Source organism: Cetorhinus maximus, chromosome 14, assembly GCF_964194155.1.
Source record: "Cetorhinus maximus chromosome 14, sCetMax3.hap1.1, whole genome shotgun sequence".
NCBI classification, from domain to species: domain Eukaryota; kingdom Metazoa; phylum Chordata; class Chondrichthyes; order Lamniformes; family Cetorhinidae; genus Cetorhinus; species Cetorhinus maximus.
In genome coordinates, this window is record NC_135892.1 from 48,161,051 (window position 1) to 48,182,642 (window position 21,592).

The 21,592-nt window shown below is 47.1% G+C and overlaps 1 long non-coding RNA gene across 1 annotated transcript; it reads right to left on the minus strand.

Moving 5' to 3' along the window:
- Window positions 1-7,278: 7,278 nt before the first annotated feature.
- On the minus strand, window positions 7,279-19,726 carry LOC144690126 (uncharacterized). Its single transcript, XR_013578758.1, has 3 exons — window positions 19,390-19,726; window positions 9,233-9,336; window positions 7,279-7,364 (listed from the first exon to the last, which is right to left on the minus strand). It is a non-coding gene; the product is annotated as an uncharacterized LOC144690126 (long non-coding RNA).
- Between the last annotated feature and the right edge of the window lie 1,866 nt (window positions 19,727-21,592).

A 21,592-nucleotide genomic window follows, 5' to 3' on the forward strand; every position in this document is an offset into this window, starting at 1 on the left:
CAAGCTATATCACCAATTATTCAGAAGGAGCTATGAACTAATCGTATGCGAATTATATCCCATGGTGCCACATTCACTGTTGCACTGCAGTCATGTGCTGGGTAACATTCTATAAGTCTACTAGCCACATGGAGACCTAAATACACTCGATGAACCTCCAGAATTTTGAGCCTAAAAGTGTGATTGTTTCTAACTTATGGGAACCAGAAGACATAACATGGTGCCAATGGGGTGTCTGTGAGTAAAAGCCCAAACATTTTCAACAAATTTAATGCTGGAAGGGATTGAAAAATCAACCCGAGTTAGTGTGAGAGAGAGAGTGAGGCAAAAAAACTGATGAATCGTGCAAAAACAAAATGGTTGCTGCAGCAATGGAACAGCTCCAGCCATGGTGAATTGGGAAGCTGATGATGTCACAGAGGCATTTGAGAAGTTTAAACATTCAGTAGCTTTCTAAAAAGCAATAATGAAGAGGAAAGGGTCAGCTACATCCTTTTGTGAGCAGGAGAGAAAGAGTTAAATTTATTTGATAACTGGGAACTCAGTGAAGATGACAGCTGAAATCCAGACAAATTTTTTGAAAAATTCAGCACACATCTTCATCCAACGTCAAATTATCAGATTATCGATATGAATTTTAAGGCCTGAGACAGGAATCAGGTGAGCCTGATGACAATTTCCTAACAAGACTGAAGAAGGTATCCAGAAAATGTAAATTCAGGGACCTGGATGAAAGGCTGATAGATCAGTTCATTTGGGGCTCTGTACACCCTGAAGTACAAAAAGAGTTGATTGGAAATGACAAGCTCACAAAATTGCAGGCTGTCGACACTGCCAATGCACAGGAAGGTGCAAGCAGCCAGATGAAAACACTGACTACTCAAATGGCTGGCTTTCAGTCAAGTCAAGAGAAAGGCAGCAGAACTGGCATATGAAACAGCAGCAGAAGAAGGCACACCAGAGAGAGAGGAAGATGAGCAAGAACTGTGGATGACCACATGAGTTCACAGACAGTAGGAAATATCCCGCATATGGAGCAAACTGCAGAGCTTGGAGGAAAGCCAAATCATTGGGAAAAGATGTGCAGGACAAAGCAAGAAGATAGTAAATGAGTTATCAGGGATGGAGTAACAGGGTGTATGAGAAGGAAAAGAAACCAAAACATCCATACACTGGAAGATGACAATGAGTTTGAGAACACAATTGGCACAGGAAGCACACAACTGAAATAGTTGGGAACTGCAACAGTTCCCACAGAAAAGAAATTCACACAACTAAGATCAGGAAGAGAGTGAGAAATAAACCCACAACCATAAATCTGAATACTGGAGCACACAGTAACATCATCCTGCTCAGACTATAAGATATTTCCTAAAGATTTGAAACAAAATGGTTCCTCAAGGAAATATGCTCTGAAGCCGAGCAATGTCATGCTAATGGAACACTTGGGAACTGAGATTCGACAGTCAGGAACAACCCAAATCAGAGGGACACACAAAGGAAAAAATGTTAATTGTATGTTCTAATTACTGAAACAGATGATCCTGGAGTTAAGCAGTTGCAAATAGTTGCAGCTTAGCTCAGTAAACAATGAAATAAAAGATCTAAGTCTAAAGATCCATCACCTAGTGAATGTAACACCACTGAAACTGACTCAAATTAGAGATGAGACCAGCAAAAGTGAAGAGTTACAGATACTCTCTCAGCAAGTGACCCAGGGATAGTCTGATAACATACAGCAAGCACAGCCAGCAATACGGCAGTACTGGTCTATCGGAGATGATATCTCACTGGAATATAGCCAGTTCCAGAATAATCATACCTGAAACAATGCACGGAGAACTTCTCCAGAATATACATGAAGGCTACATGGGAATGAAGAACTGTAAGCTCAGAGCCAGATCAGCTGTGTACTGGATAGAGATCTACAAACACATCAGGAGGATGGTGTCTACCAGCAGCGCATGCCTGAAATACAGAAATACACAGCAGAAAGAGGAGATGGTAACTATTGACGTGCCACCTACCCCATGGCATAGTGTGGGAGCCGATTTATTCACACGCAATCAAGCATGGCATCTCATAGTTGTAGTTTACTACTCAAAATTGCCTTATACCTGAAAGTTGAAAGATTTGAAAGTTATAACAATCATCTCAGCAGTACAAGTTCCGTTCACTGAGCGAGGAATTCCTGAAAGAACAATATGTGACAATGGAACCCAATGTATCTCTGGACAATTTAAGGAATTCTTTTAACAGTATGGGGTTCAAAATCATCACCACATTACCAAAGGTGACACGGATTTATAGAAAGACACATCTAGACAGTCATGAGAACCTTCATGAAATGCCAAGAGACAAAGGAAGACCCAAACTTGCCTTATTGTCACCCCAATCTACACCTCTCAAGGCTGACATGAAATCAGCTGCAGAGCTGTTGAATGGTAGAAAGTATAAGAGAACTCTGCCAAGCAAGATCCTCTCTCCAAGTGATCAGGAGGAAGTAAAACAACTCACTGATGCACAGGTAGAAGGAGGTCAACACTTCAATAGTATGCCAAATCCCTGTTTGAGCTGTTCAAAGGACAAACTGTACATGTACAGGTTCAAACCATGAAAACCTGGAATCCAAAAGTTGTTGGTGAAGTTGAGACTCCAAGGTCATACTCATTGAGAATGAAAGGAACAGAATTCACATTTGACCCACATCTGAGCTGGAAAAGCAGAAAAGATTATCAATATCACCAGCAGCATCACTAACTATTGAGAGAGCTTAGTAGTATCATCAACAAGTGGTACAACATCAACAACGTCACCAGCAAGTGACACAACATTAGCAACATCAAGGACGGCTTCTAAAAAAACAGGAGCAACATACACAACACGGCCTGTGCAGCATGCAAATTCATCACTGAGAGTGACGAATACCACATCTACAAGATGGAGGTACAACATCCTACCACCTACCTCATACCATGAATAGTATTTTTAGAAAAGAATACAAGCTATATAAGAATCTTAAGGGGTTCAGTGTATTTATAAAAGCCGATTGTTAATCTTCTTTAGTTTAGAAAAGCAGTTAATGATTGGAACAGTTATATTGATATAAGGGCACTGTGTACTCTTTTAAAGAAAGAGGGATGTTATATTGTTATATTATTCTGTTATGAAGGCCAGCTTACCCTAAGGGTGAGAGCAAAGGTCGGGAACTTCAAGTCCCAACAAATCTCAGACTAACTGCGTTTGCACAGACTGGAGAGGACTGCACAAGCGCAGTTTGGTCGTGTAAGTTCTTTGGGCTGAGGGCAGGCTCAGTGCGCCAGCAGAGATGGAAAACAACGCAAAAACCCAAGTATTGTGACCAGTAGTGGAACACCATTGAAGCTAAGAGTCCCAGACAGGGGACAGGAAGATTTCCCAGTTAAGTTAAAAAGTAGGAAAAGGGCTTCAGTAGGCAGACTTAAAGTGAAGAGGGCCCAGGGAAGCCCTGATAATTGAACAGGTTTCAGGGAAGCCCTGGTAATCAAAGAGGGCTCAGGAGAAGGTTGAAACCCTGCAAAGTGGACTGTTGTTGATGCCATTTGAGCTGGATCAACTTTTGGATAAAATTCCAAGGTGATATTTTTGAAGGTGAAGACTGGAATTCCTCGTGAGAGAGACATACTTTCAGTGAGATTGGTTGACTCACAGTGTTCACTGATGTCTGGGTGGGTTGTTGAGAAATCCATGGACTCTATCTTGGTCACACCTGTCATTTATGGTGCAGTGTGGTATGTTCACCCACAGTTTGCTTGTTAATTCACATGTACCTCATACTAACCCTGAATGTTAGAGTATAAGATAGATACTTTAAATTGTTTTATCTTTCCGACCCTGTATAGAAACTTTTTTTTTGTTTATTCAAAACCCGTGGAATCTTGTGGCCTTTTTCACTGAGCAAGTGTCTTGAATTTCAAATTTTGTCTCTTTTAAACAAAACGTTATTGGTCCCTAACCAAATCTTACCAAAAACCTGGGGGTATGGTCAAGGATCATAACAATTCGTTATGAACTAGGAACTAATTATTATGTGGATATACATTCTGGGGTACCACAATCGCTGTTGCATTGCTGTCACATACTGAGTAACAGTTTATCAGTCTACCAGCCCCATGGAGAACTTAAAGGAATACACTCGATGAAGTTCTTGCATTTTGAGTCTGAACTGTGATTATTTTTAACTTATGGGAACCAGTAGATAACAGTTGCCAATGTACCTGATTGGGAAGCTATGAATCAACTGCCCCCTCTAGTGGCTGAATATTGGCAGTATGAGTCCAGGAACGAGTTTCTCAAAAAGACCAAAAAAATTGCCCAAAATATAAAACAGTAGCAGAAAATACTGGAAACACCCAGCAGCTCAAAGAATAGGTGAGTTAATCTGTCTGGTCTGGACTCTTTGTGATAAACATATTGACACACATTCACCTCCAGCACCTCTATATACAAATTTTTGCTTTTACCTCTATATACAAATTTGTTTGTGCAAAAATATTTACACTTTTTGGCAAAAACTTTGAATAAACGGCTGCCATTTTAAAGACCATTCACATTTTCATATTAACCATAATGGATTACAACATTCCTTCACTGACTCCTGGACTATCTCACCAATTGTTTGCTTCAAGCTACAGTTTTATTCTTCTGCTGGATTCTAATCCACACTTCTTACATTCCAACTGCAATGTAAGACAGGTCTAGAGATTGGGCTGGTTACCATTTTCATATCAATCTCTCTCCTCACCTCCCTTTCTGCCAGTCCATGCTATCCAACATCTCCCCTCCATGTATCCTCCTCTGGATATTGTTTGTCACTCCGGGCCTGAGCCTAGTCCAACTTTTCCTTTTCAGGTGCAGGCCCAGCTCTGCTCTTCTCTCTATATCTGGCCCAGTTGTGCCCCTCCTCCAGCACAGTGTTCAGGTCCCCCAATCCTTCCACCCTTAGCCTACTTAATGCTTTTCTGCTGCTATTGCAGTCTTGGTTCCTCTTGAATGAGGCCATCGCCTTCATTGAAATTCTCTGTCATGTCCATTGTGATACTTATTACAGACCAGATATTGCCTGATGCCCCCTTGTTCCCAGTAACTATCTCACCCAGCTCACTCCCCCTTACTCTTCCATAATCACACACTACCAGCAGGGCCTTCAGCCTTGTGCCCTATCATCACAATTAACTTTTGAAAATGAATATTGTGCATTAGTATTTATAATTACAGATTTATTTTACATGAAAAAGGAGAATACTATGAACTAATTGTACATTCTCATTGTTCTACGCTTTTCACAGGATATGTGCTAGAAGAAATACACATTATAATGTGTAATATGGCTCACATGATGTAATTCTATGTGTTCCTGCAACAATTACCAGATGATTTAATGCACAATTTATAGAATCAATAATCATTACTGTAGAATGGGCTAGATTAAATTACATTCTTTGACATTATTTACTAGTTCACAGTTTAGGAATAGTCATGTAGATGTACAAATTTGTAAAACTGTTGCAAAAAACAAAATGAGGAATACAATATGAAAGTTTGGGAAAGACTGCATCGTAAATACATGGAAATCCATATGTATGTCAGTATATGTGGATGCATATCAGTAGGTCTAGATCTTTCATTCCCACTGCTAAAGCCTGGGTATGTATTTTCATGAATAGTTCATTCAGTTTTTTTGCCACCCACCCACCACCCCACCCACAAATTTTGCTGCTCTAGGCGACTGCCTAGTTTGCCTAGTGGTTTGACCTGACTTTGTGCTGAGTTTTCACGGCCTCGTGGTGGCAGGCTTGGAGACAGGTGGCCAGGATATAGGGGGAAACTGCATCTAGATGGCTCCCTGATGTATTTCTGTTCTCGGGAAACTTTCTCAGTGATAGGTTGGGAAGTGAAATCATTGCCCACTACTGGGAGTCGGGCAGCCAATAAACATCGTTAAGGCCACTATTAGGGGAGAATTTGTGACTTCCTCAGAATTTTACTGCTGACGGAGTGCCCCCCTCCCCCACCACGTGCAGAGGCTGCCAGCTCAATGCAGGCAGCCAGTCCCTCTACAGCAGGCCATAGGCTCCACGCCCAAATGACGAGGGCGCAGGCAGGAGTGCAGAAAATACCATCGGAGGGGTTTCCCATCCATTCCGAGGGTCCTACCACCTTCACCCCTCTGAATTTTTCACCTAAACCCATGCCTCCAGGGGATCTCCGCCCTGCTTCACCACCGTCCACCTCTCTCTAAAGCTGCCAGCCCTCTGATTGGAAAGGCAGCATTGAGTGATCACCTGCCATCCTAAATAGAGCAGTGAAGGCAGAGGTGGCCAATTAGGAGGCTGCTTCCAGGAAAATTGACATTCTGGTCTCACTTTTGGTAAGTGTGGACTCGGGGGGGCCCCATTTGGTCCTGTCATCAGGGTCTGGAAATCTGTGGGGAAATTCTATGCTATGTCATTACACAAGTTCTGAGCAACTGCATTTATGAAAAAAATTATTTCTTATGTTTGCTAATTTTATCCCTTCCCCAACTAAGGTGTTGTCTTTGTGCATCCCTGATTGTTATTGCTCCATCATTGGTTAGTGTGTCTTCAGCTGCCTTGGCCTCTGTTCTGAAAAACTCTCCCTAAATCTTTCCATCCCTCCATCTCTCTTTTAAGTTGCTCCTTAAAACTAACCTCTTTGATCAAGCTTTAGGCCACCTGTTCTAATATCTCCTTATGTAGCTCAGTGTTAAACTTTGATACACTCCTGTAAGGTGCTTTGCAATGTTTTACTATGCTAAAGGTGCTATATAAATGCAAGCTGTTGCTGTTGTTGTTGGCTGGGCTACAGCTTTGCAGTTGTTCGTCTCATCCAAGCACATCAGCCAAGTTGCCATTCTTCATCCTCATTCCTCATCGTTAACAATAACTTGGCAACAGGGAAAGGGGATCGCAGCTAAGCTTTATCCTGTCTTCAGCCATTGTTCATACACAGATGCTTCCAGCACTGGTTGCTGGAGAGGGTTCATGAGTAGGGACCCTGGTTGATTCACCAGTCCTTAACCAAGGGACACTAGGCCAATGTGGCCCCGCCATGTGCACATCTGGCTGGGCTCAGCCACCACTACAGTCTGGAGATCAAACCTGGGACTGTCCTTATGGGTCAGCGACTTACTAGATAAAGACACTAAGAGCTTGAAATTCTTTTGCCTAGCGCTGCTTCTAGCAGACCTACCACCATTGTAGAAGCGCGGAAGATGCTGCTGACTGCTTCCCGCATGCCATGAGGTGACTGGAGTGTACACAAAGGCATGACACCTAGTGTAACTTGAGGTTCAAGCACACAAACTGCAAGAAGATAATAAAACAGGGGTTCTTTATTCTACTGGCATCAAACTTTCATAAGCATTAATGGGAAAGCTTAACTTAGATGAGCAAACTATTTACGATGGATATTCACGGCCGATGCTCCAGATCCACCCAAATACCGTCAAAAGCTTAACTCCTGATCTCTAATCAGTTGGTGAAACTCCTATTGCTAATTTCCCGTAACCACATGAACCAGATTACCTAGTCTCCCAGGCACAACAGGAATCTTCCTCTCCTTGGCGCTTCTCAAACTCAGGGATACTGTCCAGGCTGTTCACCTATGTCTTCAGCAGCTGTTCACCCACTCCGCTGCTGCTTCCTGGCCCTTTAGCCACCGTCAGATGCCTCAGTGTGTCCTATTTATAGCCTTGGCTCCTCAATGCTGCGACTTGCACCAGCACAGGCGGAGTGCTGCCCATGTATTAGTGCTACCACTACAACACTGATACATGGGCAATACGCCACCTGTGCTGCAGTGGAAGCTGAGACAGAAGCTAGTGGACGTTCCATCATGGGTCAATCTGGCAGTGCTGTCATGGAGGTGCCCATTCTGTTATTGTGGGTTTATTTGGGTTTCATTGGCTTCTTACTCTAATAGAGATCTTGCTGGAGGTAATGGTCCTTGGTTCAAAAACATTTATTTTCTTGTTAACTATTTGCAAAGGTTAAATAAGACCAAGACCAATGGGAGCTACTCTCTGAGATGCTTCCCACTCAACCCTTCTCAGTGAGTGACGTCACTATGACATAGCTCCTTATGCACATGCCCAGTAGCTATCATTAGAGTTAACCCTTTACTTTACATCGCACCCCCCCCCCCCCCCCCCCCCCCCCCCCGAGTCTTTATCCCCTTTGCTATTTTACACACATTTCTCTACACCTCCCCAGCCTAGGGCACCTCGAGTGAAGACATGTCTTCCATGCTGTGCCCAAATTCAGTGATGCCTCACTGGTGAACCTGTTGGATGCAGTCAAGGCCTGACGCGATGTCCTCTACCCCCTCTCTGGCTGCAGGATTCCTAATCCAGCTTGGGAGGCGGTTGCAGCAATGGTCAGTGCAAACACCCTGCAGAAGTCAGCCACCCAGTGCAGGAAGATGATGAACAATCTCTTCCGTTCCACCAGGATAAGTCAGCCATCTCATTATTCTCAACTCTCACACTCAGAAGCCCATCATACATTCACAAGGATCTCACCTCAAGGGACATCACAACTCACTTCCACACACCCTGACATCTCCATCTGGCCTCACCTCCTCTGGAGTTTGTGTCCTAATCCTGTCCACGACTCCACTCGCCACCCACACATGCTAGACATCCTTATCATCTGCCCCCACATGCACCTTGCTCACACTATCTCCATCTGTCTTCAACCAGGACAAACTGGCTCACAATACAGAGGAGAGGTCCCAGACTGGGGTGGAGTTCCCGAGATCAAGGTTCTCACAGACTTTGAGAACAGAACCACAGAGCTGGCCGGAGAGGATGTGGACCATGCCTGTGCTGACGGTGAGATCGATGGTGCACATCCAAGTGAGTATCCTGCACTGTAACATCCATCAGACAACCAAACTGAGGGATTTCTCCTGTTTCAGAGTCACCTGACATGCACTAATTGTCCCTCCTTTCTTTAGCAGGCGCCTCTGGGAAGCTGCTGAGGGCATCCATGAACCAAGCCCTCAACTCCAGCCCTGAACACACCTCGGATGAGGAACCTGAGGATAGCACCTTTGAAGACACATCACAGCACTCACCCAGACCCACTACCAGGGCAGAGCCACATACCTCAGTGCGACCTAGTTCTAGATTAGCCTCAGGGTCACAATCTGGCGAGCACAGAGCACCAACCTGGTCCACAGCAGGCAGAGACAGGGACATCAGAGATCGCCAGCATTGGAGGCCACGATTCTGCTGAGTCCGAGTCCAATGACGAGCTAAATCAGTTGCTGGAGCTGCAAAGACAAGCATAGGAACATCAGCCGGGGTGTCAGCTGCACTCCTCAGATTGCAATGCACAATGGAGGAATCTGTACACCTTCAGTCTGAGGCGATAGCGCTGGCATGCCAACTCACTGAGGTCCACACTGGTAGGATGACGGCCGCCATGGAGACCTTGGACCAGGGCATCGGTCCTGCACTGCTGCAGGAGTTTAAATCCATCGCTCTAGCCATTGGTGGCATCCACCAGTGAGAAGGCTGCGGGGCAGTTCAATCTCACTCCAGCTGCCCCTTCTCTTCAAGGAGTCAACCAGGGACCCTCGGACACCCATAGGGAGGAGGACCAGCAGCTGGACACCCTGGGTCCACCCACCCAGGTGATTCCCGGAGTGTCCGGCTGATCCTAACCCCCTTTTCCTGAGACCCCATCACCTCCAGCTCCACAGGCTGAGGAGGGTGCACCTGCCCCACAGCAGGACAACCAGAGCAGGCCAGGGCCCTCCAGGTTTCAGCCCTCCAGAGGACGCCCGCCAAAATCATCACAGACAACAGGGCGCAGCAGTCAGCAGGCTGCCCCCACCTCCCTTGTGGATGTCAGGGAAGCACCAAGACGTAGCGGTAGAGTAGGAAACTTAAAAAGATTTAGGGGCAAAACGGTGGCACGGGTGTTCACAACATGTATGTAATGTTCAAACTGTAAATAGACTCGCAATCAGTTCATTTCTCCTCTTGTCTATGCCTCCTTCTTACGATGAGCTGTGTTACTGTCAGTCACGTGTGATACCTTGGTTCTTGCACCCACTTATGGCAATGGTCTCTATCCTGGGCCTCTCTTCTGTGCAGTGTGCTACCTGGGCCTCTCTTCTGTGCAGTGTGCTACCTGGGCCTCTCTTCTGTGCAGTGTGCTACCTGGGCCTCTCTTCTGTGCAGTGTGCTACCTGGGCCTCTCTTCTGTGCAGTGTGCTACCATCTCAACATGGTGAGTGCCCCATTTCAACATAATTCTGCATATAAGTAATGCCTGTGCCTTCATGTTAAGTGTGCTTGTGGAACGAACCTCGTTCCCATGCCTCGCAAAGTCCTGTCATGTGCACTCTTGGCTCTGTACGATTGAGGCAGAGGTGAGCCCCGATCTCGTCTGTATTCTTGAAAGCTGAAGGTGTGTTGTTTAAGGAAAGATGTGCTCACGCACGGAGGAGACTCATGTACCATCCAACTCCAACTGCCCGCCATCGCTCGGCAGGGTTTTGATAATATGAGCTTATACACAGAGCTTATGAGAGCTGCCCTCAGCCAAACAGGTTTCCGACATTCCCTGTGTCAATTTGCTGATCTCAGCAAAAAGTAGGAGCACCTTAACATTTCGAGGTGACAAAGCAATGGCACATTTTATGTGCAAGTGCTGAGAGGTCCAACCTTAAGCATCCCTCACCCTGTAATTGTGACAAGTGCAGGGAGAATGGTCTTGTCACAAAGTTGGTAGACAGCCCTGTCGTCCCAACACCTTGACACTCCAAGAGGTTACAGATGCTACTTCCAAATGGTGATTTCTGGAGGTCAAAACAGCCTTTAAACATGCTCTGGAATTGCACATCGTTGCTTCAGACAATGTGGAGGGGAGCAATAGGATAGGAGCGAATATGTGATGAAGCAGAAGTGCTCGTCATTAGCAATGGCGCATGCCTTTGGGGGCTTCAGGTTGTCTGATCATCTTGGACTTTGCAAGGGCCAGGGCTGGCCATGAGGGCACACTGGCTGTGTGTAAGAGGAGGCATCTCAAGATCAGGCAGCCAGTGTCTGATCTCGTCATGCTCAGGTGCTCCACCTCCATATCAGGGTCAGGATAATTGTAGCTCAGGATCCCTAACTTAAACTGCCGGACGTCAGTGTCATTTTAGGGGGTGTACCACAGCCGACTGAGTCATCTCTAAGTGCAGTCACAGCATCGGTATTTCATCAGCTGCCTTGTCCCAAGTGTTAAGTTTCTAGTTCACCAGCAATGTAACACATTGTGTGTGGCTGCGTTGGTTCTGATGGATCTCCATGAGGAGTCTTGCCAGATTGAAGGCAATACAGCCACTGGCCCACTGAGGATCGTGCCAGTGCCCCTGCATCTTGTAGGTTGCTATTGTGACTGGGATGCTGGATGGATGTGGGAAGACGCAGCACTTTCTGATGTCTGATGCCAGAACGCCCTCCTCCAGATAGCATCACATCTCAGCACAGACACATGCCCTAGAGGCTTGCTCATCCTTCAAAGCATCAGAGCTATATGAGCATTCTGTGCAATGATGCACTGTCATCTGAAAGTTCATGGGTGAAATTAGAAGAGTAGCTATGCTGGTGTTCATGCTGGCCCATGACGGAGGAGAGTTGTCCAGGAGGATCCTCAGTGCATCTCGTCATCCTCCTCCTGGAATCTGCTAGCAATGAGAGCCTCACATGCACGCCTGCCTCGCCTAGCCCATGCAATGGCCTTTTCACCTGCATCCTCGGATTCCATGACCTCATCGCCATCATCCCCTTCAAGGTCGTCCTCATTGGAGGAGATGTGCAGCTCTTCCATCTCACCATTTGCCAAGTCCTCCCCCCTTTGCAGCACCAGGTTGTGTAGCACGCAGCAAGCCACGATGATAAAGGAGACCCTCTGGGGAGTGCACTGGAACATTCCGCCAGATCTGTCTTGGCATCGGAATCGCATTTTCAGGAACCCTATGGTGTGTTCCACCAATGTCTGGATTGCAGCATGAGTCTCGTTATACCTTCTCTCAGCAGGAGTCTGAGGCTGCCGCATGGGCACCATTAGCCATGTCGTTTGTGGTTAATCATCGTTCCCGAGAAGCCAACCCTGCATCCTGTGCGGTCCCTCGAAGGCGTCAGGGATCTGAGACCTACTCAGGATGTACGAGTCATGGACGCTTCATGAGTATCTGGCACAAACCTGCATGATAAGTTTGTTATGGTCACACACGGCTGCACATTGAGCGAGTGGCAGCCTTTCTGAGTGACATACTGGACTGCTTGTTGCCAGGAATTTTTATAGCCACATGATATATATATGTGCAGGACATGTGGGAGACCACAAATCTCAGCAAGGCCCAGTGCTCTCGCGTCCTGGCTTGCTTGATTTCTGTCGACGTTGACAAAATTGTAGGTCTTTGCAAAAATGGCATCTATGACCTCCTGGATGCATTTGTGGGCGGACGCTTGGGAGATCCCGCAACCTGGAAGGAGCCACTGATGTAGAAGTTGAGTGTGGCCATTACTTTCACAGCCACCGGTAATGGATGCCCTCCTAGTTCCCGTAGAACCAAATCCTGCAGAATGTGGCAAATGGGAGTCACCAGGTCCCTTGACATGTGGAGGCGTCGGCGACACTGGTTCTCACTCATCTGCAGATAACACATGCGACATCTATACAGCCCGGGTCTAGCGAGGCACCTATGATTGGCAGCTCTCTCAGGGTCATCCTCTGCGTCCACAGGAGAACCTGCAGCCCTTGGTCTTGAGGGTTCTGCTCCTCTCCTTTGGAGAACCAGGTACCTCCATCACATTCTTCTCTCCTGCCTATAAGCAATAATGCAGGCAGCGATAACACCAGGCTCCATCTTCCTGATGGTCTCCTCACTGCAGTATCAGTGAGAAACACACAAGAGTCAGCATTCGTTTCCAAGTGTCCACCTTCTGTTAAAGAATCATCTGTGATTATGGGCTCAAGGCTTTTTTCGCATGCCTGAGAGTACAGGCCCCTGAACTGCCCAGTTCGGGGTGTGCATGAATGTTCACCACAAACCCCCACTCCCCAACCCACATGACCGACTGCCGACAGCTTCGGCCAAGCGACTGGATGTCCTGCTTTCAGCCCAGGCACTGGGATCATCACTGCCTGCACTCCAGGACTGCACTGTTTGGACTAAACATGAGGGGGAATCTTCAGTGACTACATGAGATTAATTTAGGGGGTCCGAGGCTTCTCCTCTGTGAGTGGTGAATGGCTGCATTTCCAAGGGGGTCCTCAAGCTTGTCCAGTCGCCCAATAGTCCTGCAGTTCCATAATACTCCGGTGAATTTGAAGGCTGTGAATGAGAGGTTAAAACTAGAGGAACAATCATTTGCACTTTGAGGGATCAGTATTGCATGATTGGGCCTTATTGCTTCACTTTCCTGACTCCCTACATGTCAACTGAACAGCTGCTAACCTGTCTCAGCTGTGCCTTTGTCCTCATTTTACAACTATCATTTCAGTTGGGTGACACTTTAGTGCCCCCTCCAGTCATGTGTCTCAGTGTAACCTTCCCTGCTTGTTGCCCCCAGTGGAGCCCTTGCCCAGCAGCCCCTTCCCTTCCCTCAGTCCTGTCTGGCCCCTTCCCCAATGGAGCCCTTGCCCAGCAGCACAGTAAAAGCCACCTCTGCCTTAACCGTGGTGTGCTAGCTGCAGACACTTGCCTGTAAGACCCCCCTGCAACCAATGTGGTGCAGCCTGTGAAGCCTGGCGCTGACCCCTGCAAGCACTGTACGATGCAAGGCATGTGAACTAACCTCGGAGTCTCGAGCATAGTGCAGGTTGCCAGCTGCTTGTTGTTTAAATCCTGTTGTGAAATGGGTCGTTCTAATTGCACGCCGAAGTGGGCTCTTAATCCAGCATGGAGGGGTAATTCTGGCGGGCAGGCGTGATAATGAGATGCTGATTTATGCTAATTGGGTTCACAACGTTCGGGGGTGGGAAACGCGGTCTGTCACTGACAGCTGAAGCGCACAATCGCTTCCTTGTTTTACGTCATTGTAAAACCGGTTTTGGGCCTTTCAGCGAGATTTAGCTCACGCACCTGCCGCAATCTGGAGCGAAAAATCCCAGCGGAAGTGTGGGGTAGGAAAAGAAGTCAGGTTTTTAGCCTGCAGCCCATCAGGAGCTCACATGGGGCTAACCCATCATGTAATATTGTGGAGCGATAACTAAGCAGAGTGAGCTCAATGTTGTCATTCTTCTTCAATAAGTTTTTTACGGTACATACTCCTCGCTTAGCTTGTCTGTTAGACTGTTAGACTATTTTGGGGAGCTTGTGGCACAAATCCATGCGACATCTCAAAGGATTGAAAACACTAGTTGGAGAATTGTGGCCCATTATCAATGTCTGGAATGCCAAGTGTAGAGGATATTTCCTTCAAAGAGGCAATAACGGCTTCAGAGGTCAGGCCATGTGGCTGTTTTTTTTATTCATCCATGGGATGTGGGCTTCGCTGGCTTGGCCAGCTTTTATTGCCCATCCCTAATTTCTGTTGAGAAGGTGGTGGTGAGCTGCCTTCTTGACCCGCTGCAGCCCATGTGGTGTAGGTACACCCACAGTGCTGTTAGGAAGGGAGTTCCAAGATATTGACCAAGTGACAGTGAAGGAATGGCAATATATTTCCAAGTCAGGATGGTGAGTGGCTTGGGGGGGAAACTTCCAGGTGGTGGTGTTCCCATGTGTCTGCTGCCTTTGTCCTTCTAGATGGTAGTGGTCGTGGGTTTGGAAGGTGCTGTCTAAAGAGCCTTGGTGAGTTCCTGCAGTGCATCTTGTAGATGGTACACACTGCTACCATTGTGCGTCGGTGGTAGAGGGAGTAAATGTTTGTGGATGGGATGCCAATCAAGTGGGCTGCTTTGTTCTGGATGGTGTCAAGCCTTTTGAGTGTTGTTGGAGCTGCACTCACCCAGGCAAGTGGGGAGTATTTCATCACACTCCTGACTTGTGCCTTGTAGATGGTGGACAGCCTTTGGGAAGTCAGGAGGTTAGTTACTTGTCGCAGGATTCCTAGCCTCTGACCTGCTCTTGTGGCCATAGTATTTATATGGCTAGTCCAGTTCAGTTTCTGGTCAATGGTAACGCCCATTTGTAGGGGATTCAATGATGGTAATGCCATTGAATGTCAAGGGGCGATAATTAGATTCTCTCTTGTTGGAGATGGTCATTTTCCGCCACTTGTGTGGCATGAATGTTACTTACCATTTGCCAGCCCAAGCCTGGATATTGTCCAGGTCTTGCTGTATTTGGACATGGACTGCTTCAGTATCTGAGCAGTCGTGAATGGTACTGTACATTGTGCAATCATCAGCGAACATCCCCACTTCTGACCTTATAATGGAAGGAAGGTCATTGATGAAGCAGCTGAAGATGGTTGGGCCGAGGACACTACCCTGAGGAACTCCTGCAGTGATGTCCTGAAACTGATCTGATTGACCTCCAACAATCATAACCACCTTCCATTGTGCTAGGTATGATTCCAGTCTGTGGAGAGTTTTCCCCCTGATTCTCATTGACTCCAGTTTTGCTAGGGCTCCTTGATGCCACACTCGGTCAAATGCTGCCTTGATATCAAGGGCAGTCACTCTCACCTCACCTTGGGAGTTCAGCTCTTTTATCCATGTTTGAACCAAGGCTGTAACGAGGTCAGGAGCTGAGTGATCCTGGCAGAACCCAAACTGAGCATCAGTGAGCAGGTCATTGCTAAGCAAGTGATGCTTGATAGCACTGTTGATGACCCCTTCCATCACTTTACTGATGATGGAGAATAGACTGATGGGGCGGTAATTGGCCGGGCTGGATTTGTCCTGCTTTTTGTGTACAGGACATACCTGGGCAATTTTCCACAAAGCCGGGTAGATACCAGTGTTGTAGCTGTACTTGAACATCTTCGCTAGAGGCGTGGCAAGTCCTGGAGCACAAGCCTTCAGTACTATTGCCAGAATATTATCAGGGTCCATAGCCTTTGCACCTCTATCCAGTGACAATAGCAGTCTACTACTAAAAGAAATATTTTCCCTTTATTTCTCCTAGGAAGCTGATTACCCGTTTTGTCAAGGTCTTGAAGTTCTTGAATGGAGGCTATTTTAACAGATTTCTCCTTTGGTCTAGTAAACACAGATTTCCTGGGACGGCAGACCACTTTAAAGTCGCCTAACGGCACTGTACAATTCGGGCAGGACATTCTTCCCACCCGCCATTCTAACTTGTGTTATTTAATTAATTGACTTTAATTACTTTATTCCTATGTATGCTACAATTTACTGTGTTTATTGAATGCTAATACCACTGACAACCAAAGGTTATATGCTTCTTAATTACTAAGGTATGTGTTTTAGATGTTTGTTTAAATTACTTTATTTTTATTACTTTTTTATCTTTATTATTTTATTTTAATTTTAAAGTTTTCAAATTTTGGTTTATTATTTTAAAGTTTTAGTTCTTTTTATTTATAGATCTACATTAACTCGCCTGTCCTAAGCTGGTTTCTCACACAGTCTCTTAGACTGAGCACTTACCGGCCAATCAACTTACTGGCCTCCTGTGACATCACAGTTGCTTTCCCCCTCCCGACTGCAGCTTCCCAACAGCTGAAACGGTGAAACACAGAAACAATGCACTGCTCAGCCACGCTCCGACCCCCAGTGAGGTAGGCCGCTCTGCAATCCCCATTCTGTATTTATAGGCACTCCTCAGCTCCCAACTGTCTCCTGCAGATCCGTTCCGACTCCCAGCAAGGTATCTCATCCACTTGCCCAGCTTCATTTCCTAAGACTAAATCTAGAATTGGGCTTGTTACGTGCTGGGTAAAAAAGTTCTCTTCAATGCAGTTCAAGAATTTTGCGCCCACTGTTTGTATCCCAGTTGATATTAGGGTAGCAGAAGTCCCCAACCATTACTGCCCTATTGTTTTTGCACTCAGAAATCTGCCTACAAAGTTGCTCTTCTTTCTCCCTCTTACTATTTGAGGGTTTATAGTACAGTCCTAGCAGTGTGGCTTCCCCTTTTTTATTTCTGAGCTCAACCCATATGGCCTCATTTGATGCCTCATTTAGTATATCATCCCTCTTCACAGCTGTAATTGATTCTTTAACCAATAATACTACACCTCCAGCTTTTTATCCGCCTCCTTACCCTGCCTGAGAATCCTATATCCAGGGATGCTGAGCTGCAATTTTTGCCCCTCCTTAAGCCAAGTTTCTGTTCTAGCAATGATATCATGCTGCCATGTGTCTATCTGTGCCCTCAGCTCATCGGCTTTGTTTGCTATACTCCTTGCATTTACATATATACCTTTTAACACTGTCAAATTCCTGTGCTGTACACTTTTTAATCTGTGCTTCTTCTGTCTTTCAGAGTCACTCACTAATTCTCCATCTCCCATTTTCAGTGTTGCTGCCTTGGGTTTTACAACCCACAAATTGGACGACTTCATTGGGCTGTTTTTGGGGGATTCCCGTCACATCCCTGACATGAGCCTCATTCTGCCGCCACTCTTCGGCCTGTCTGGCCAGTTGTGCAGCTTTACTTACATTTAAATCTTCCCGAGATTGTAAGAACTCAGAGAGACTTTCATCTAAAACGCCAGTGACTATTCTAACTCTCATCTGGTCCACTATTAGTGTTCCAGTGTTCCATACTCTCAATTTTCGGCTAGGCGGTATGACTCGTTGCTAAATTGACTCAATCCCTTCACCCTGTTTTTGAGTGCGTCGATTACATTTCACCTTCTCTATGACAATAATTTTACAAAGACTGAAGTATGAGTCAAAGGCTGGATTTTCCTGTCCCTTCAGGTGTCATTGGGGCCGGGAGGTGTTGGGGAACTAATATGACGAGAAGGCCAAAAATCAGTTTTACACCGTCGTGAAACCAGTTTGCAATTGTCTGCTCCACCTGTTAATGGCGGGTCACTTTTCCCACCACTGTACATCGGGAACCTAATTTCCATACATAGGCATCTCATTATAAGCTCTGCTGGCCAGAATCATCCCCCGACGCTGAATCATCCAGATCACGCCGACATGTTTCACAATTGTACATAAGCGACGTGCACCTGGCGGGCTGCATTTCCACTCGGACCTTCAAGGTTTGTCTGCACACTTTGCTTCAGTCAGCACTCGCAGTCATCAGCGCCAGTCTTCACAGGCAGCATCACATCACTTTTATGGGGGCTCAAGGGCAGGTCCCTACCCACCAGCCGGGGGTGACTTTTCAATGGCTGCAGGGCTATGGCTTGTTTGGGGAAGAGGGAGAAGTGGCCTCAGGCAAGGGAAGAGGCTGCAGGACAAGGGCTGTACTGGGGAACGAGGAGTACCCCAGGGTGTGTGTTGAGAGCACATGTTGACCTGTGCAAGTGACCTCAAGACGGTGAGGGCTGAGGAGACAGTCTCTAAAGGAGATGAGGCCAGATGGAGATGTGAGGGTGTGTGTGAGAAAGCGAGCGGTGATGTCCCTTGAGCTGGCAGTGAGTGTGATGCCAGTGGATGTGTGATGGGCTTGAGTGTGTAAGAGTTTAGAGTGATGAGATGATTGCCTTACCCTAGCGGCATGGATAAGATCATTTATCCGTTTTCTGCACTGGATGGCCGACCACTTGTGTGCAGCATTGGCACTGACCAGCTCTGCCACCACCTCCCAAGCTGGAGTGGTGAAACTGATGGGCCTCCTGCAGCCAGAAGGGGGATAGAGGACATCACAATGGCCTCCACGGCATTCAGAAGGCATCCCAGGGATGTGTCACTGAATTGGGGAGCTGCACTCTTCTTGGCTTTTGGGGCCATGTCTTCACCGGAGCAGTCCTGGCCTGCAAGCATTGAGAAGTGTGCATGTGGCTACAGTACAAATATGGCGCCCTGTGTGAGGGTGCAGAGAGGTAACGGTGTGGCGAGCAAATTGGAGATTGCCCGCCAGCGATACGGTGTGTTTCTTGTGGCTGCATAGTTAAGGAGGCGGGAATGGGAGGATATGGTGTGAAAACCCGCCATTGAGGCCGGCGGGTAGAATGACTTATTTCTTGCCCACTACCGCACTTAGTGCAAATCTGGGACGATTCTGCCCAAAGGCTCCGATGACACCCCCTGTCTGGCCAGCACGCTGTCCACTATGTTTCCAACAGCATATAACAAAGTGCTAACTTGATCTTTGTTCTCTTTGCTCGCAAGACCTGAATCATTGCAACATGGGGTAAAACATCTTCACCAATTTTGCCATTGCTCAGCCTGCCTGGGGCCGTCTATTTTGTGAAGTTATTCTGGTAGGGGTAAAGTAGTAGCCATTTCTCACCCTGGTTTGAGATTGTCTTTTCCCACGCAGCTTGTCTTGCCAGTCGCTGGGCTGCCCTTGTGTTTCTGTCATTTCCAGTGTGGTTGCTGGGTTGGCCTCAAAGTCCTTCACCCGCTGCTCTGCCTTGTTACTGGGTCTCTCTTGTGGCTTTTCCCGTTGTTTTTTACTGTTTCTTTGTGGGTGCCACCATCCATTGTTGTGGGTTTGTCTCGGGATTTGTTGGCTTCTTACTTTAGAAGAGATCTTGTTGGAGGTAATGGTCTTTCATTCAAAAACATTTATTTACATGGAAATTATTTACAAAGGTTAAGTAAGACCAAGACATGGCTGGATTCTTCCTCATCTCCTCTCAGTGAGTGACATCACTGTGACCTTGCTCCTTACGTACATGCTCAGTAGTTATCTTTAGAGTTAACCCTTTACTCTGCACCCGCCACTTCCATAGTGGAAAGGATGGGCTCCAATCTCTGCGTGATGCCCTGTGCCACGTTAGAGCCTGACATCTTCATGCTCTTATCTTCGAGCCAGTGACTAAAGGTCTGCCCAAGCACCAAGCACTTCAGTTTGCATTGCCAGTCTGCCCCAATGAGCTCCTAATCTGAGTCCCCTGCAAGTGATTTGCGACTTCACCCTCTGGGGAGTTTTTACCTGAGCTAACCTTTCCCCCTGGTCTGGCTACAATTCTCATATGACCGGTGACTCACCACATGCTGATTCCGACCCTAAACTCACCTCTATGTTACACCAAGTGCCAGGATCTGAGCTGGGGGCTGAGTGTTGGGTCAAGTGATGGCATTTTCTCCTCAAAGCTCTCTTCCTCCACTCAATCTTCCACTTGCTTCTGCAGCCAGCAGTTCCTGGCCAAGTGAAGGCACAAGAGCATAAGAGGAGGGTAGGACTGAAGGAAATGGGGGAGGGGAGGAAGTCCACGGTCATGTTATCTACAGTTTCTATTTCATGGCACCTTTCAGGATGAGGGTTAGGAGTTAATGGGAAAGATACATTAGGCAGCAACTCACCTATACCCCAAATGGTCTCCCCTGCACCAGATGCCACTAGCTCTGTAAAACCTTTGCCCATGATCTCTTCCAGGGAGCTGTTGGCACATAGCCACCCCGGTCCTCCTGTCTGTCACCTTCTCCTGCAAGAGGGAGTACACAATGTCACTGATCGTATGTCAGTGTGTTTGGGTGATGCCTGCCATAGCTGAATAGCTGGAAGTATGTGGAGGCAGTGAGAGCTGTGTGTGTTCAGCTGGTATGCTTCAAAATGTGTGTGGGTGAGATGTAGGGCAGGATTTTATGGGGTGACGTATTCTTGGCCCCTCCCAACTAAGAAGTCGTTAGGGAGACCGCCCACCAAAAAACCACCTATCCTGCAGCCATTTTATGCTGGAAGTAGTGTTAAAATTGCCTAAGGTTGAAACTTCAGCCCCCCCCCCCCCCCCACACTTCCCGACCTTCTGGGCAGGAAGTAACTTGGCCAGCAGCTCTGTTGTTCCAGCAGCACCTGGTTCGAGCTGTGGCCACTGCTGGGAACACGGGCAGAACCTGAAGAAGAGGAGCTAGACTTCAGGATATGTTCAGGGTATAGGTGGAGCCTGGCTGGCAGGCACCAGCATGAAGTGTGAGGTGGGGGTGGGGAGCTAGGTTTGAGAAGCCAAAGGGTAAGGGTTAAGGGGGAGTATGACCTTGGACAAAGGCTCCAATGGACACAGGGGCCTCCCAAAGGAAATTCCCCCCACTCTTGCCCAATACCAGTTGTAGGTTACTCACCTGGAGTGAGCCTTCGTCTGCTGTGGGTACAATAGCGTGAAGGTGAAATGAGGCACTTAAGTGGCCATTCATTGGTCACTTAAGGGTCCAAAAGGCCCAAAGAAGGGCGGGCTGTTTGACACCTCCTGTAAAATGGGAGGCAGGTGAAGGGCAGGCGGGAAGGCAGTGGGAAGGCCACACACTGCATTTTACAAGCCACCCTGAATTCAAACATGCTGGCGGGAGAGCATAAAATCCACACCATAGTCTCAGGGTGTTAGAGGTCAGTCCTGAGTGTCAGGGCGTGCTGCTGGATGAGTGAAGTGGGTGTGGTGCATTGACCAGTGTGAGAGTAGAGTGTGAGATGTCATGTGCAGATGCATTCACTCACATTGACCACCTAACTAAAGACAAACTTTCTTCGGCCCTGCTGCCAGGCCCATGGTGTC